Source organism: Vicia villosa, unplaced genomic scaffold (genome assembly GCF_029867415.1).
Source record: "Vicia villosa cultivar HV-30 ecotype Madison, WI unplaced genomic scaffold, Vvil1.0 ctg.001709F_1_1, whole genome shotgun sequence".
NCBI classification, from domain to species: domain Eukaryota; kingdom Viridiplantae; phylum Streptophyta; class Magnoliopsida; order Fabales; family Fabaceae; genus Vicia; species Vicia villosa.
In genome coordinates, this window is record NW_026705705.1 from 400,959 (window position 1) to 407,270 (window position 6,312).

Here is a 6,312-nt window from a genome sequence, read left to right on the forward strand (position 1 = left end):
AAATCATGTACAATCATAATATTTCGTCAATTAGGTCTTGAATCCTATGCTTCAATGGCCCACAATCCTCTGTGTCGTGGCTAGGACTATTCTAATTATAAGCACATCTCTCCTTATGCTTGTACCCAGGAGCAGTATTTGCTGAAGCTGAATATAGAGGCAATAAGGTTATCAAGTTCCGATTGAGCAGTTGTTGTAAAACTTGGAACATCGGCATGTGTAGCGGGGTAAATGAATGTTTAGGCTTGGATTTCCAAATACGTTGGCCACCCTGCTGCCTATGCTGATCTTTCTTGGTTAGGAGTGCCTTCAGCGGCATGTGTCAATAAGGACCTGTTACAAATGGTCAATAGCACCGTGAGTAAAATGCTCGCAATTCCTTTAGCATGTTTAAAGACACGGATTATGTTATGAGTACTTGCATTCCAAACTCGAACTATTCCATCCTCAGATCTCGAAATTAAACAGTTATCACCGGCGCTATATGCCAAGCAAGTAACTGCCTTGCTGTTAGATTGAGAAAGATAATTAGTTAAATTACACTACACAACTTGAATCAGGTTTTTCCTGTAATTCACAAGGACAGAAGCAAGAGGGTACACGAGATTTTACAAACAAAATTAAAAGGGGGGATAGTTGGAGCTTAATGACTTAGAATCAACTCTGGATAAAAACAAACTAATGATTTCTGATATCAACTATCCTAGATATATCATCACAAAGCTAAGGGGTCTGTTTTGATTGTTTATTTGAGTTTATCTATTAACATAAACACTTGAGAGGCTACTTGGGAGAACTTATGGAAACAGCTTGTGACATATCTATAAGCTATTTTCAATTTATTTTAATAACCTCTTCAGGATAGCTTAAAAATAACTTTTAGTCTATATAGGAAATAACATATTTCGAAAACAATCTATAGCTTATAGTCATGGTGAGTTAACAACATTACAACTATAGTCGCAACGAAGCAAAAGATGAAAACAAAGCAATCCCAACTATAAGATTTTTCCTTAAGCTACATTGCCATGTTTTGGGAAATAACATGCAAATCTAGGAAAAATCAAAAAATCACGAAAGATTGGATGTCGACAGGTCAATAAGTTCAATATCTGAAAATAATAGGAGAAAAGATAACCTGTGGTTAGAAAATGAATCAATGATATACGAAACTTGATTATTAGTAGCAATTTTTGTGGTGTTAAGTGCAACGATAAATATTCTTCCATCTTCACTGCCAGCATAAAAGACATGTTCAGCAGGATCCAATGCAATAGCTTTAATCTTTGAAGGGAATACTATATTTCTTTGTAGCATTCCATTAGATAAGCTCCATACCTTTAAAAAAAACTCGTTAGAATTCCGAAACGATATCTATGAACTGGAAAACAATGATTAAAAAATTTAAATGGTAGAGATCGACGATTTAACTTGGCAGTAGTAAATATGACGCAATAAACAAGCTTCATTGATTATCTATTTTTCTACAACAATACTTCCACACGAAAACAGTAAAACAGACCTTACAGGTCCGATCATCTGATGCTGAAATTATAATTGCATTGCACCCTCCAGAAACCAATCACAACATCGTTTACACACAAGGTGTGATCTGAAAAACTATACTCGTAAATCTGGCTTGCTTCCCGTCTTCTCACGTCATCAAATATCCTGTGAACCGTGAAAAGCATGTGAGCGACAACAGATGGAACAAACAACAGTTATCATAATCTTACGATATATGCAAACCATATCTAGATAAGATAACAAAAAAAGAATGATGTACCTAAACGAATGCCAGCAGCCCCCTTTTAAACAAACTTTATTCTGGCAGCACCGATGGGACACTTCGGACATGGGACTGTGTTACTGGTCAATGTACTAATTTGACGAATCTGGGTGCTGAAGCTACCTCTTTGATCAGTGAGGGCCCGTGGATTTTTGATTACTACAACCCCTTTCATTTGTGACCGTTATAAGATATGTCAATTTGATTACTACAAACGAAAACATACAACCGAATGATGTTAAACATACTAGCAAAGTAACTTACATTTTCTACATTGTGTGAATATGCAACTTCCAAAGTATCCTCGACGGTTTTATACCAGACCTAGATAGTGCAGTCTGATGAACCGGATAGCAAGAAATTGTCCCAAAAAATAAGGGCTGTGACTTCACCTGTATGCGGATTGAGTGTCATTTTACACTCAAATGTGTCTAGGTCCCAAACCTGAATAAAACAATAAGAAATCATTATCAATTTATCAAACAAAACATATATTAAGCAACAAGCAATTGTGTAGAGCTAACATAGAAAAGCAAAAAACCACTGAAGATTCACAGAAACTCTTTATTGCCAAACAATCAAAATATACCTTGATGCTTTGATCCTTGGATCCTGAGAACAACATCTTGTTACATCCAACAGCCAGGCAAACAACAGATTTAGTGTGTCCGCGTAATGATGGAACCAGTTCAAAAGGGGAACTGGATTTAGAACTGCCTCTCCATGCAGAAATTACACCGTCCTGCGATTTAAATAATCAAACTCAACATAAATTGATAGATAACAGAAATGAATTGTTACAAAAGTAAGAGAACAAAACATACTATATAACCATAAACCAATGTGTGAGTAGTTAAATGTGAAGCAGTCTGCATATTCCATGCCTTCACAAAAAACCACAATGACATTTATCAGCTTACAATTAACAGTCATATATAATTGACAAAACCATATAATGAATGAAAAAAATAATTGAAGTAGGAATAAGAGCTTACCTTAGCAACTTGTGTCTTTTCTCTGTCATCTCCAATAGTAGCATCTTTGGGAAGCGACTTCTCGTCCCCGGTCTTCCGAATAAACACAGTCTTCGTGTTACATAAGCTGTGAATTTGTATCCATAAGTTGTAGTACTTAACAAACAAATTCTATATTTATAAGAAAGCATTACAATGAGTTCATGTGGCTTATATATCATTTGATGCATACCAAAAACTGGAAACCACTTTTAGTTAATTTTGGAGCTTCTCTGTCTCGGCATAGGTATATAAAAAATGACATCAAATATGAGATACATTTACAAGACCCACGCATATGTACATAGTGCAAACAATTGTTACAAATGAGAAGTAGCACTGCAAAATAAACAGAACCTCTGACTCAAGAGACCCCGCTGGAAAACTTTCATCAAAGAAGAGCTTATATTTAAGGTCTTGTCAGCATGACTTGGGCTTATAAGTTGCAACAAGAAACACTAGTCCACCATAAAACAAAGTCATTGGAGAGTTTAGACTTCATTTTAGTCAAAATTTAAATAACAACACGTTGCAGATTAATTAATTCAAATAATTTGCACTATATAAGAATCCTAAAATAATTTCCACAGTAGAAATCAAACAAAAAAGAGAAAGAATTCAGTCCACGCATTTCACCGAACACTTGGTTTGCATGTTAAGAAATGACGAATTTGTTAATAAACCGTAATTGAACAACAATCATACAGCATCAATCGAAGAAGAGAGATGAAGAAGATTGAAACTGAAATTCACTGGAAAAAACGCACGTACCGATGAATTCGCGTCGGCATTGTTAGACGCTAGGCTTGAGGATCTAGAGGGGGGGGGTGAATAGATGCCTCCGAATTTTTCAGATTTGTTTCAAATTTAGGCGAAAGCGTTTCGGGATCGACTCGCGTCTATTCCGAACCACTATTGAAAGGATCGGATATGTGAAGAAACCACAAAATAGTTAAGCGTTAATGATGAAAAGATCACTTAGAGAATCAATCAATTAAGCTGATTTGAATCGTTCAATTAATTGCTTGATTAACTTGTTTGCAATGACTTGATAATGGTTGAAGCAATATGTCGAACACTTGGTAATAATGTCCAAATTGATTATGATTCAATGTGTGGTGACTTGTGATGTTTGTGCAGAATCTTATCACACAAGTTTAACACTTGAACCTTTGATCAATTTGCAATTATAACCAGAATTAAGCGAAACGTAAACAAAAAGATAAAGGCGATAAGAACACGATATTTGTTCAGGAAGTTCGTCGATGGTCCTCGCTACGACTACATCTGCCCCCAATTCCAAACGGGAATTGGGATGTCTTTCATTATGTTTGAAAACAGTTTATACAAAGAAGATAACAAAGCGATAACGATAAACCCAAAATGTTGATCCTTTGAATCTTCTTCCCCATGATCTTGAGCCAGATCAAGTATCTTCCAAGAGCTTCACTTTGATTTCCTTTCTACAGTGTTTTGACTTGATCGAAACCTTGTTCTTCAATCTTCACACTCAGTTGAATCTTTGATGAAGTCTCTTGATAAAAAACCCCAAAATTCACCAATCTTGGAGGACAAAATCCACAGATTTTATTCACCAAAAACCCCACAAATCTTCACCCACTAGGAATCTTCAATTCCGTTCCATGGTGCAAACATTTTATTGAATGATGAAAGCTCCCCCGTACTCCCAACGCATATCTTGTATGTGTAAGCTCCCCCGTACTAAGCTCCCCCGTACTCTCAATTCATCTCCCCCTTTGACATCATCAAAAGATAGAAAACAGGAGAATAGTAGAAGAGAATAACATAATAATCTAAACAATAAAATCATTCATAGCATAATAGTAAAGACATAGAGCATAATATCCAAACATGTTTAAAGGTACACACCAAGCTTGAGTTTAAGTAATAAAAGACATAACAACATGACAGAAATGAGATGCAATGCAATGAAATGAACTAATGCAATGGTCGCTAACGTCTGCCCCGTCTTCCTCTTCCTCTTTGGAAACCTTGAGGTCGATCCTCTTCAACTTGTTCCAGCAGGTCATGGACGGATGTGTTGAGAATGTTGAAGCGTTGGCTCAGACTATCGTGCCGATTGTTTGCTGTTTCTTCAAAACGGTTCTGTCGTTCAATCATGTTGGAGGCAAAGGTTTCAAAATCGCTTTTGTGCTCTTGAGCCAAGCGATGAAGATTTGCATATTGGAGTTGTTGTTCAGTATAACGATCTTGTTGAAGCTGTTGCATCTTCTGAATTTGGAGCTGTTGTGCTTCAAAGTTTTGTTGTTGGCGAAGTTGCAGGTTCTCAAGCATAGCAATGATGTTGGATTGATCCGGCTGAGGTGGGGCTGTGTATCCCTAAGGGATTTCTTCCTCTTGAGGGGGAACATATTGCCAATTTGCATCCCTATCATGAGGAACATCTTCCATGATGTGATCATCATCATTTGGCATGTCAGTATCATGGTCTTCCTCTTCATGACCTCCAATGTGACCAAATTCTGCAGGATCATCATAATTGTAGATAACTTTCCCGGTTCCCTTTTGGATGAGATAGTAAGTTTGCCTATCTGGATCCCAGTGATTGCCCATGAGGGTCAAGGTTGTCTGAGAGAAGTCTTGAGACTGTTTGAAGCTAATGTAAGACAATCCATCAAGTTTCATACCAAAATGATTTACAATTGTCTAAATGATTGATCCATAGCATAGAGCAGTGGTTTTCTGCTTTACTTCATAAAACTTGGCGGCGAAAAAATTTGGCCAATTCACACGGGTTCTGTTTTGAAGTAGATACATTAGCAGAATTTCATTTCGTGCAACTCTAGAGTATCCTCCTGCTCGTGGTCTAATGATTCTGGAGATGACCCAATTTAAGAGCCTAGGATCCCTCTTCAAATGCCCTGCTGTAATTGTTTCATTTGGTTTGTCCATAATGGAAGGGTCTTTGAGAATTGAGCTCATGTAGGCCAAGTGATCATAGTTAGCCGGAACCTCACCGTCTTCTATACAGAGTTCATCTCTGTAGCAACCTTCCCTAAAATTATAGGTTTTAGAGTCGCCACCTATTCTACCAAGGCGAATAGGAAACCATACGCAGTTAAGAGATCGGGGTAAGTTATTATAATCAGGTCGAGGGAAGGTGTTAGGCACCCTCAACCCTTTCCTAAGGTTTGTTCTAAGGTAAAGGTTTTATGGCTGAAATTTAGAAGTTTAATAGCTAAGGAAATGAATAGGGTGAAAATTGAGATTTGAAAGTGAATTGAAATTGTGAGGGGGGAGACTCGCCTTGTTACCAAGTGCCTACGTATCTTCTTATGGAGAATCAGAGTCAACGTAGTTCGGGCACAGGGTTGTACGCCTTAGAATTTGAATATGAAGGTGTTGACGGTATTCTGAATTACCGTTTCGCAGTTTTGAAAAGGTATTTTGAACTACCTTCGTAGTTTCGCAGTATCGAAGAGATGAAAATCTGTAGTGTCGTGGTTTAGTGTGTTTTGAAGGTTTTGG

The 6,312-nt window shown here is 37.2% G+C and overlaps 1 pseudogene; it reads right to left on the reverse strand.

Moving 5' to 3' along the window:
• Positions 1 to 278: 278 nt before the first annotated feature.
• On the reverse strand, positions 279 to 5,397 carry LOC131636378 (uncharacterized; annotated as a pseudogene).
• Positions 5,398 to 6,312: the final 915 nt, after the last annotated feature.